Source organism: Cyprinodon tularosa, unplaced genomic scaffold, assembly GCF_016077235.1.
Source record: "Cyprinodon tularosa strain WSP-4 unplaced genomic scaffold, ASM1607723v1 ctg498, whole genome shotgun sequence".
NCBI classification, from domain to species: domain Eukaryota; kingdom Metazoa; phylum Chordata; class Actinopteri; order Cyprinodontiformes; family Cyprinodontidae; genus Cyprinodon; species Cyprinodon tularosa.
The window spans coordinates 291,012-301,895 of record NW_024039227.1 but is presented as its reverse complement, the minus strand read 5'-3'; the positions used below and the strand labels follow the sequence as shown (position 1 = coordinate 301,895).

Genomic DNA, 10,884 nt, shown 5'->3' with positions numbered 1-10,884 from the left:
AGGAGACTTGACCAAAGCGCTTTACACTACATTCATTCACCCATTCACGCACACACTCACACACTTGATGGTGGCAAGCTACAATGTAGCCACAGCTGCCCTGGGGCTACTGACAGAAGCGGGGCTGCCGCACACTATCGCCACCGGGCCCTCTGACCACCATCAGTAGACAATGCATGGTGAAGTGTCTTGCCCAAGGACACAACGACACTGAAAGTCAGAGTCGGGGCTTGAACCGTCAATCCTTCGATTTCAGGGCAAACTCCTACATCACGACTTGGCTAGAGTACGCAAAACTGGCAAACACTCTGGCGTCGAGGTAGTGGCAGTCAATGGCTCAAATACTCCCCAGTGATGAACTAACGAGCCGCAGGTGTACAAGAGGGCCAACGAGGACAGGGTGCCACCTGGTGGAGGAGGGAGAAACAAACACAAAACATTCCACACAAACTGGATTCCTAACAATGGTATCTTTGTGTTACAGTCCCTGTTTGTGTGCACGGAATCTAAATCTATTTAATCATTTTTTTCTATTGTATTTTAAATAGGCCTGTAGGCTCATAGGCCTTTTGTCCATAAAAAACAAAGAACTTTTCACAGCACCCGTTGTTCAGAATTACTTCCAGCAGCCCTACTGGATTTCATTTAGAAACCATTTCTAAAAACTGTATCAGATTTTTTTTCCACAATTAAAAAAGTTTGGATGTGTGAAGCAGTAAAATCTGATGACAGCAGCATCCAGTGAGGGTTCTGACTTTTGACTAAAACTTTTTTGAGCACATCTCATTAGTCTTTCTAAAGTTTAGATAAGTGAGTCTGGTATTGTGTTGGACCTCTTTTCCTTCCTCGCTCTTTAAATGGGACACTTTCATTTGCTCCAGTGTCTTTCTCTCACTCCAAACCATGACAAACAGATGCATTAGCTCCCTAATTGGTGAACTTTCAAATGAGATGCCTTATGGGTAACCAGGGTTGCCTCCAAGAAATAAAAGCCTCAGCCAATTTGCATTGGAGGTAATTGAATCGCCTGGAGTGAGGGAGAAGAGCAGACGTGCTACGCATTGCAGCCCAATTGGTTTCTCTGAGAGCGGAGCGTGAAAAGCCATTTCGCAGCGCTGAGTGTGCACCGTTCGCTCTCTCATTCATGCAGATTCCACTTTACAGAGTCTTTCCCATCTACTATGGCTCTAGTTTCTCTACATTTCAGCTAGGAAATGCTAAAACCATTCCTTTGTGTGGGAATCTTGTAAATAGTTACTGCTGAATAGGGTGAAGGGTGGCATTGTTTTTCTGTATATTTACAGTGTTTTGGGGCTCTAAAAGTACCCGAACCAATCCCTTCATGGGCCTCACAAAGATAGAAACGCATGAATGCATGTCTGTATTGAATTCAGATGACCTATAGTCAAACAATTCTCTCTGATAAATGCACTGAGACAGCAGTCAGATGTACATGCCATGATATTTGCATGTGGAAATTGAATGTAGTGTGAAGGGGGATAGTTTCTGCCCAGCGCAGAGACACGCCTCAGCATTTATAAAGCCCATCCTTGTGACTGTAATACAGCTGCATCCCTTCATCCTGCAGAGTAATGAATTAATACTGATACACAGAAACACTGAAATTATATTTTCATTTTGTTCTTTCTATCAAACAGCATCTTGTCCATTGCTGCTTATTTGCATGTTATTAAAATCCCAGCATTCTTTTGTTACCATGACAGTTTATTTGTGCTTGTCTCTCATTTTCTATTGTAAAAGAAACCCCAACTGAAAAGATGCAGCAGTATATTGACTTAGACTTAGACAACTTTTATTGTCATAAACAGAAAAGATACAAAGCAAAATTTCATTTAGTACAGCTTTTCAGACATTAAATTAACATTTCCATTCCATAAAGTGCAGCAGTGATCAAATGTAAACAGTGAAGAAATGGTGCAAAAATGCATTAATATGGAAGTTCAGAGCATTAATGTACATGGTGCAAATATGCAGTATTTTTGGTTTGGTGTTGTCAGTGTGATGCAGAGTCTCTGAGATGATTTAGAGTTTTCTCAACAGTTCAGCTGTCTGATGGGGGTGGGGAAGGAGCTGTTTCAGAATTTTCTGGATCTGCATCAGATGCTGCAAAGCCACTACCCAGAGGGCAGCAGGGAGAACAGTCCATGATGGGGGTGTGAGGGGTCACACTGGAAAAAAATCAAAATCTAGAAGAGTCGTTTTGTCTTAAAATAAGTGCATTTGGTCTTGGATTGAGGAGGTAAAAGAGACATTTCGCCAATGGAACAAGACAATTTACATTTAAAATAAGAAAACACAATTGCATTGTCTTATTTCAAGTGCATCTTATCTAATTATCTTATTTTAAGAGTAAAGGCTGATTTATACTTCAAAAGTAGGTGTCGCAGTGAACAAAAAAATGTCCCCGCCCCCTCCGCAGACATTCTGCTGCACCTCTCCCAAATTGTCGCTGACTGCAGACAGTGTCGCAGACAGGAGGCCAGCTTGTTTTGTTTTAATGACTGCAATTGTGGAAAACGACTCGTGAAGTTGGACCAGTTAGAAGAGTGAGGTGTGCGAGAACACTAGAAGTCTTTTTCCACCGGGATCCCCCCTCTTTTTCGCCGTCATGTCCCTCCGTTGTCGGACAAACTTGCCCCCACTTCCCTTCCGCCTTGGCTGTATCTAGATCCACAGCACATAGCACAGACCACGCTCAAAATTGAGCATAAATCAAATATGTCTGAATCAAGCTCACTGCGACACACTGCTGTGGGGAGTATAACCAGGCCATTGGCAAACTCTTATTTGCTAATAGATTCTCATTTACCTACTCAAATTAAGGGTAAATACACATAATTTAAGACATTTTTAATTATTTCTAGATGTTTTTTTCAGTGTATCGATAATGTTACTGGCTCGGGACACGCAGCGCTGGGATGAAATGTCTTTTATGGATGTAAGAGGAGCCCTGATGATCTTCTCTGCTGTTCTAACCACTCTCATCACTTTCTTCTAGTCTGGGGAGCTGCAGCCTCCACACCACACAGTGAGACAGCTGGTCAAAACGCTCTCTATGGACCGACCAGGAAACATCCTAACTTGAGAACACTTCATCTATGATGCAACACTTGCAACATTACAGTGAAGAAAAAAATATTATTGCAACTATCTTCTGTTTGTTTTTTGTTAGTTTCTCTTTTCTTCACTTCGCTTTTGTGACCTAAACCTTGTTTCTCATGCTTCTGAATACAACCTTGTGGTGGTATTTTCTTTATGTTGAATGTAGAGCAAAGATGAATTCATTTTTTTCTTTTCTTTAAAAATAATAAAAATGGTCAGATTAAATTCAGTTCAGTTCAGTTTTCTATTTCTATAGCGCCAATTCATAATACATCTCAAGTCAAGGCACTTTACAGTTCAACCAGATCATACAGTCAAATTGATCCAAAGTTTTCTATCTAAGGAAAACCAGTTGATTGCATCAAGTCGTTGACTGAAATGCAATCCCTCACACTATCATGCATATCGCGAAAGTGGAGAGGAAAAACTCCCTTTTAACAGGAAGAAACCTCCAGCAGAACCAGGTCCAGTGTGAGGTTCAAGGAGACAGAAGCAGAGATACAGAAAGAAACTGTAAAAGGCGGCCCCGTCCAGGAAACACACAGCCAGGCAGACGAGCTCTGAGCCAGCTCCCATGTCAGAGGATAAAGAGAGCACATCCAGCCAGTCAAAGTCAGAGAAACAGGACTACACTGGGAAAAAAGGCAGATCTCCAACATCTATAAACAAAGGTGTTGATGGCAGCAGCATAGCTGTGATCTCTCTCCAGGATGGCGTCACAGCCAAACAAGTTACTAGTAACTATACAGATATAAAAAAGAAAAGAAAATTAACCACAACTCAAGTTTGGTACCTTCAGACCATGACATGTTCTCTCACAGGTCTGACGGGCTTCAGATAATCACAACTCAATCATTTCTCCAGCCTCTTTATCGCTGCAGCCTTCCTGAATTGTTTTAATCCCATTTTTCATCACTGATGAAGCAACTTTCGATATTAGTTAATTCACCCTACTGCAGCACATATTTAATGACAGGTTTATCTTTAGTATTTCTTTTCATTCTGGAACCTTTGTACAACGGAAATTGTGGTTTTTGGATGCAAATGTTGTGACGACAAGTTTAGTATCAGGTGAAGATTTAATGTCACTCATGGGAGATAAGAACTCTTAAACACTGAATATGGAATCTAAAAAAAAGTTGCTTCAACAAGGTGTAGGTTTAAGTGTTCTAACAGTTTTTTTCATGTGCTCTTAAACTGCTTGTTTAATTATTGGTTCACTTTCTATTCAGGCCCGTAGCAATCAGGGTATCTGTTGTTGCGTATGTTTATTTCTTTTCTTCCTCTGTGTCAAAACAGAGCTCTGAAAAATTAAATTGTTGTTCAGGGGTTAATTTCCCAAACCATGATCTGAATCCTCAATGCAGCTAATCATGAGCTTTGTTGCATGTGAATTTCCCTTCTCCCTCAATACTTTTCCTGCAAATGTTAAAATAAAATCCAGTAGGGAAGAAAATAAAAATACAGCTAAAAAAAAAACAGGAATACTCAACATGTCACTTAGTCCTTAAATAAATGCACTTGCTTTCTGTTTAAAAGTGGAGATTGTTTATTGTCCATCAGGTTCCAAATGTTGTTGGGCCTAAATAGAACGGCTGTTCACTTGTGACCCTCGTAGAACCCCTCAGACCTTTTTCACTCAGTGTTCATAGGTCACAGCTAAACAAGGGCGGTTCATGTCGCATATCTGTGCTCCTCAGCTCTGGAAACAACTCAATGAAAACCCTGGAGAAGTTTGTTTTTTATAAATGAAATGAAAAACTAATTTAAAGCAACTGAATAAGGTCAAAGTTTGGTTTATCAGTTTACGTCTATCATGTCTGTGCTTTTTATTTATTCAAAATTTTCCATTTTAACGTTTCTTTTTGTGTGGTCCTTTTGATGTATCGTGTGCTTCTAATGTGCATTCATGAACTTTTCTTCTGTTTTTTTTGCAACAATTCAAATCACGCTGTAGAACAATGGTGCTCTTAATGAAATGATCAAATAACTGTACACAGACATAGTATATTAGAACATGCGTTCTGATGGGACTCATATGTCAAACAAAAAAATAAACCTTGAAAAACAAACCTACCTTAAGCCAATATTAAACCTATTTTTTTATTGCTGTAGTATGCTTTATTATTACTTATTATTGTTTTATTGGTTTGATGTAATGTTCAAAGATTAGGGAACCTTAATTTAATTAGCTGTAAGCTGAAAAATCTGCATAATTGACTAAAAGAAATGCTTGAAAATGTCTGTTCGAGTTCCTCAAATATATTAACCTCATAACTATTTTCTAATCATTGGTGATTTCCCTTTTTCAACCAAATCCAGACATTTTACATATTATAAAATACACATTTCCATATTTTCTAACGTTCAGACCAATCTTTCCTGCAGTTAGATTAAATTGTGTTCAGCTGGGATTTGGTTGGTTTAAGAACAATGTTTGCAAGCTGGAGTTTTTCAAAACCAAACTGACGTATTAAATTTAAAGTTGTCATGATCGGTTTAGAGATAAACCCACATGCAGAACACCACTGAGACTTGGTAAAAGGTTTAACAGAGTTTATTAAAGTTTCACACAAACAAGACAAGATTCAGGTTCTGGTCCGGGCAGGATTCTCTGGCGTCTGCAGAGACGGATAGTTGGTTAGCTGGGTATGCAGATAAGTTAAATGGGTTTTCAGAAATTTCAGTGGATACCTTGAAGAGGTCCAGTTTTGCTCTGAGAGAGGGAACCGGTTGGGTCCAGAGACTGTTGGTTCAGCAGAGTGCTTAGGCAGCAGCAGCATCTTACTTCTGACTTCCAGTGAACAGACCTTGGTTGAAATGATTAGCTCTTTCCCAAGAGTAGCAGGTGGATTCCAGAATGTAGTCTTCAGGTTTGGCCCTCTAGGGCAGGCAGGCAGATTCAGGTTAAGCTCATCCAGAGCTTCTCTCGAGAGACTGGTTTCCTAGGAGCGAGAAGACAGAGACAATTAGAATAAGGTTTCTCTAGGAAGATAACTATTAGTAAATTCAGATGCTCAGGTTCGCTAACCAAACTTGGCTAACACTGCGGCGTCGAAGCAAGGTCTGGCAGCTGCTTATAAAGGCCGGTCTCCTGATGAGCTGATGAGCGTCAGCTGTGCTGGAGGGCTCCAGCCCAGGAGGATCCACAGCGCACTCTGCTGGAGAAGGTGGAGAATCTCCAGATCCCAACAAAAGTAAAAGTTGAGCCCATAGCAAAGTCTATGAAATGTCTACGGATAAAGCACTGAAAAACACAGAAAACTCCATGATGTATAAGTAAAGGAATTGATGGCAGCAGCAATATTTCTCTCCAGGATGAAGTCATGGCCAAACAGAAGCTCAAATGAAACTCAATAAAAGTTAGGGGTTAAACTAGCAAATACTGCAGAATGGGAGAACAGAGATAGAAGGAAGCAGGATGAATAAAGGTGGTCCTAATGTCTTCCAGCAGTCTAAGCCTATAGCAGCATAACTATAGAGATAGCCCAGGATAACTTGAGCCACTCCAAATTTTACCATAAAGGAACGTTTTAAGCGTGGCCTTAAAAGCAGACAGTGCGTCTGCCTCAGAGACTACAGTGATGTCATATAATTGGCAGAACCCAGAGGAATGTGGTTTCGCTTTGAAGGCAAGTGCTTGTCTACGGGGTCGGAAGAAAACAACTTTCATAACAAATTAATACTCTAAAGTAATAAATGCATTAATTAATCTTAATGTTTGTACAATGAATAATCCCTTTTAGCCTCACTTCTGATCAACTTTGGACATCACATAAAAAAAATAAAGTACTGATACTATTTATGATTTTGGTATGGAAAGTAAAATCATGCAACATTTATCAAAATTAATATGCTTTTCTTTTATTTATTTCATTTTAAGCTGGAGGCACTTTAATCTGAAGGGACAGTGGAAGTCAATATTTAATGAGTTTTGTAGCCACAGGTTTTGAACAGTAGTCCATGCTGAGTCGCTTCTATCATAAAACAACCCCATGCTAAAAGCTGCCACAGTAGTGCAGGCCAATTAAGAAAGATTGAGATTACCATTATGCTTATATTAGATGGTTAATCACGTTCCAGTCTGAGGACCAAGTTGGCCTGCAGCCATTCTAGACAGCATTTATTACTGAGTTTAACTCAGCGGCCTATTTTTGCTTCTCGTTATATAACATACTTTATAATAAAGCAAGGAAATGGTGATTAGGAGAAAAAAAAATGTCCATATTTGACATTGTCCATTACATATTGTTTGACTTTTCTTATAAGCTATAGTTTTGTTTGCCCTTTTTCCATTCTGAAATAACAAGTTCTGTTTCTCCTGCATTTTAGGTTGAGCAGAAGCTTTAATTGCTCCTAAAGATGCCACCAGATGCTACAATCCTTTACTAGGTCTATCCAACACCATGGATACAAATTATTTGCAATGTTTAAGCTGTAAAAAATCTATTTTTCAATATGTGCTTGCTTTGATAATCTATTAACTTCATGTTCGCATGTAGAAAAAAAAATAATAACATTTATTTTCTGGTTACTATGCAACATCCCGTTTCCTGTTAGCATAGTGAACCTCTCATCAGGGTCTATCGTCCATTTTGTGCCTCTGCATCTGCTTTGGCATCCAACCACAGAGAAGGAAAACATACCCTGCTCTTATTTATTTTTAGTCCCTTTCTTAAATGGGAATGAGGCCGATTACACTTCCAAGATTGACAATTTTACGCTGCCAAATTAAAGGAACCCTCTGAATTACAGAGATAAATGCATGCAATCTCCTTTTAATGGCCCTGTCAGTGATTACTGGCTGCCTCGACCAACCCTATCAGTAGCAGGGGAGGGGAGCGTGCTGAAATGAAATGTCAATCATATTAGCATTAATGAGTAAATTAGCGCGAGTGGCTCATTGTCAGAGCGAATCAGTCCTGACGTGCCACCGCTGAGGAAAGCGACTCTGTGAGGATAGAAGGATGAGCGAGGAGGGAAAAATCTGAGCGAGGGAAAAGGGAGGAGTAACAGAGACAAAGAAATTACATGTGGCCACATGAGGCTGACAGCTTATGAGATGTACAATTACTGTCTTCAACTAGTGAGGCAGATTTCTGAGGTAAAAAGCGGGCGACAACAATTTCTCTTCATTTTCTCTGTTTATTGCTGCCAAGCTAAGCTGCAGCATCCAAGCCTGGGATTCACCAGAGGCTTACTGATGAGGACGCGGCCTGGAGTGTCCTTCCCTAATATTTTATTAGTATAAGGCCGCTCTCCTTTAAAAGTAACTCAGCATTTTCAAAAGCTATCTTACTTTATGATCAGTTTTTGAAGGATGAATAGCCAAACATCTAAAGTGAATCTTTTATTACAGGAGAAGTCCGGTCAGCAAGGAATAATCAACGGATCATTATTTATACCTAAAACAAATACATTCACAGTGAGTTAATGAATGTAATTTAATCAGTAAAAAATAAAGACAATATTTTTCGTTTTCATATCACTGAGTCTGGGAGCGGCCATTTTTGCCCAAATATTGTCATGATTGGTTCCGAATCAAACCCACATGCAGAACACTACCAGGAGACAGATGAAAAGTTTAACAGAGTTTATTAAATGTTTGCACAAAATTAGACTGCGTTCAGGAAACAGGTTCGGGCTGGATTCTCAGGCATCTGCAGAGATGACAGTTTGGTTAACCAGGTGGATAGGAAGCGTTGTTTAGTTTTCAGATTATTGCTGACTATACCTTGGAGAGCTTCAGGCTTTCTTCTCAGAGGGGGGGAACCGGTTGGGTCCAGAGACTGTTGGTTTGACAGAGTGCTCAGCAGGTGCAGCGTCTAACTTCTGACTGTTGGATCAGACCTTGGATTGAGGGGTTAGCTCTCCTTCCGAGAGCAGCAGGTGGATTCCAAAGTGAGATCTTCAGGTTTGGCTCTCTAGGGCAGGCAGGCAGATTCAGGTTAAGCTCTCCCAGAGCTTCACACGAGAGACAGGTTTTCCTAGGAGCGACAAGACAAAGGCTGGTTAGAATTCAGTTTTCTCTAGAGGACAAAATTCAAAAACAAGGAGGCTCAGGTTCGCTAACCAAACTTAGCTAACACTGCGGCGTCGAAGAAAGGTCTGGCATCTGCTTAAGTAGAGGGGTCCTCTAATGGGCTGACGAGCTCCAGGTGTGCTGGTGAGCTCCAGCCCAGAGAACCCACGGCGCACTCTGCTGGGGAAAAGGTGGACCATCTCCAGATCCCAACAAATATAGTAACACCTCACTCCTGCTGTCTTCCAGCAGTGACGTCACGATGCGGTAAGCCTAGCGCCATTCTCCCCGCTTTACAAGCAAAATCAATGGGAACTACTAGACACATCTGCAATCAACAACAATTATTGAAGATTTCCAGAGGACTTCACCATTGAAATTCACCAGAGCTATAGTGAAACTGACAATGCCCACGTGCATGGCAGCTGGATGTTGGAATACATCAGGTAAAAGGGAAAAAAAATTAGTTATTCAACTTTCCGATTCCTGATCCTACACGGACGGGTTGGTCGTTGGATCGCCAACTTGAAGAGGGAGGATTTGCCATCGAACTTCTGGCCAGAGAAAAAACACGTAATATGTAGCCAACATTTGGAAGAAGAATGTTTTCAAGATGACTTGGATAATAGCGCATTGTGACAAACACCAGATACAGCACTGGGACTTGATCAACAGCCGATACCGCACCGTGACGTCACGACAACCAGTAGGGGGCAGTAGTGTTCTTTGACAAACATGGATGCCTCCAGTAAAGCACATTCAAATGAAAATTACTCTTCATTAAAAACACTTATCATTTATTGAACAGTATGTAATAATTTCATATTTAAAGTACTTTTAGAAGATTGAATTCTGAATATGACCAGACTTTTCCTTTAAAGTTTTAAATTGTTTTGTATGCATGATCTTATCAAACTCATTAAGCTTCTTCCTCCTGCTTGTTCATCTTTGTTAAGATTTATGGAAGTATACAATCTAAGAGCTTATAGAATGTAAATGCTGATTGGGAAATGCTTTGATTATGATATCAAATAAAATATAACAGCAGAATTGGCAGTACATGCACACTGCTGCTCCAGTATGTAGGATGTGCCTCCCCCTCAGATACAGATACAGGCAGCAATTCCTTCAGCTTCAGAGTCATGCAGACGCTGAACCCTTCCTACTGTTGTGGGCCTTGAAGATTTGCAATCAGTGAGAGCTGGCGCATATTTACAGGAGTGGCCAGGCAGGGTTGCAGAAAGTGGATAGACGTCAGAACCAACTCAGGCTCAACTTCTACACAGTACAAACAGGCAAAGGAATAAGCACCACATCCACAATTTCCAAAAAAAGACAAATTAGATGTTAATAAATTCATGTATTTAGTGTTTTCAGTCCTGGGTTCTGGTAGGATTATCTTATTTGTTGTCATTACTTACCTACATTGTTCACTCTACTTTTATCAATAATTGTTCTGAATCATCTAAATATTTACATCTTTCATTCATTCATTAAATAGATTTAGTTATTTATCTCTAATGACATTAAAAACTTCTAGATGGCCTGCAGTTACACATAACTTTCTCTTCAACCCCATAAACACAAAAGCTAGTTCTGCATAAACTCTCTATTAATCATTTTTAATGTTACCCCTAGAACCCTACGGACCCACCGGTGGGTCCAGCTGCTACGTGACCTTGTAATTTTAACAAACCCCCAGTATTGATGTAAAAAACACATTTGGCACAGTTTGGTGA

The 10,884-nt window shown here is 40.2% G+C and overlaps 1 long non-coding RNA gene across 1 annotated transcript; it reads right to left on the bottom strand.

The window, feature by feature from the left end:
• Positions 1 to 8,760: 8,760 nt before the first annotated feature.
• On the bottom strand, positions 8,761 to 9,339 carry LOC119794905. Its single transcript, XR_005282269.1, has 3 exons — positions 9,197 to 9,339; positions 8,858 to 9,110; positions 8,761 to 8,783 (listed from the first exon to the last, which is right to left on the bottom strand). It is a non-coding gene; the product is annotated as an uncharacterized LOC119794905 (long non-coding RNA).
• Positions 9,340 to 10,884: the final 1,545 nt, after the last annotated feature.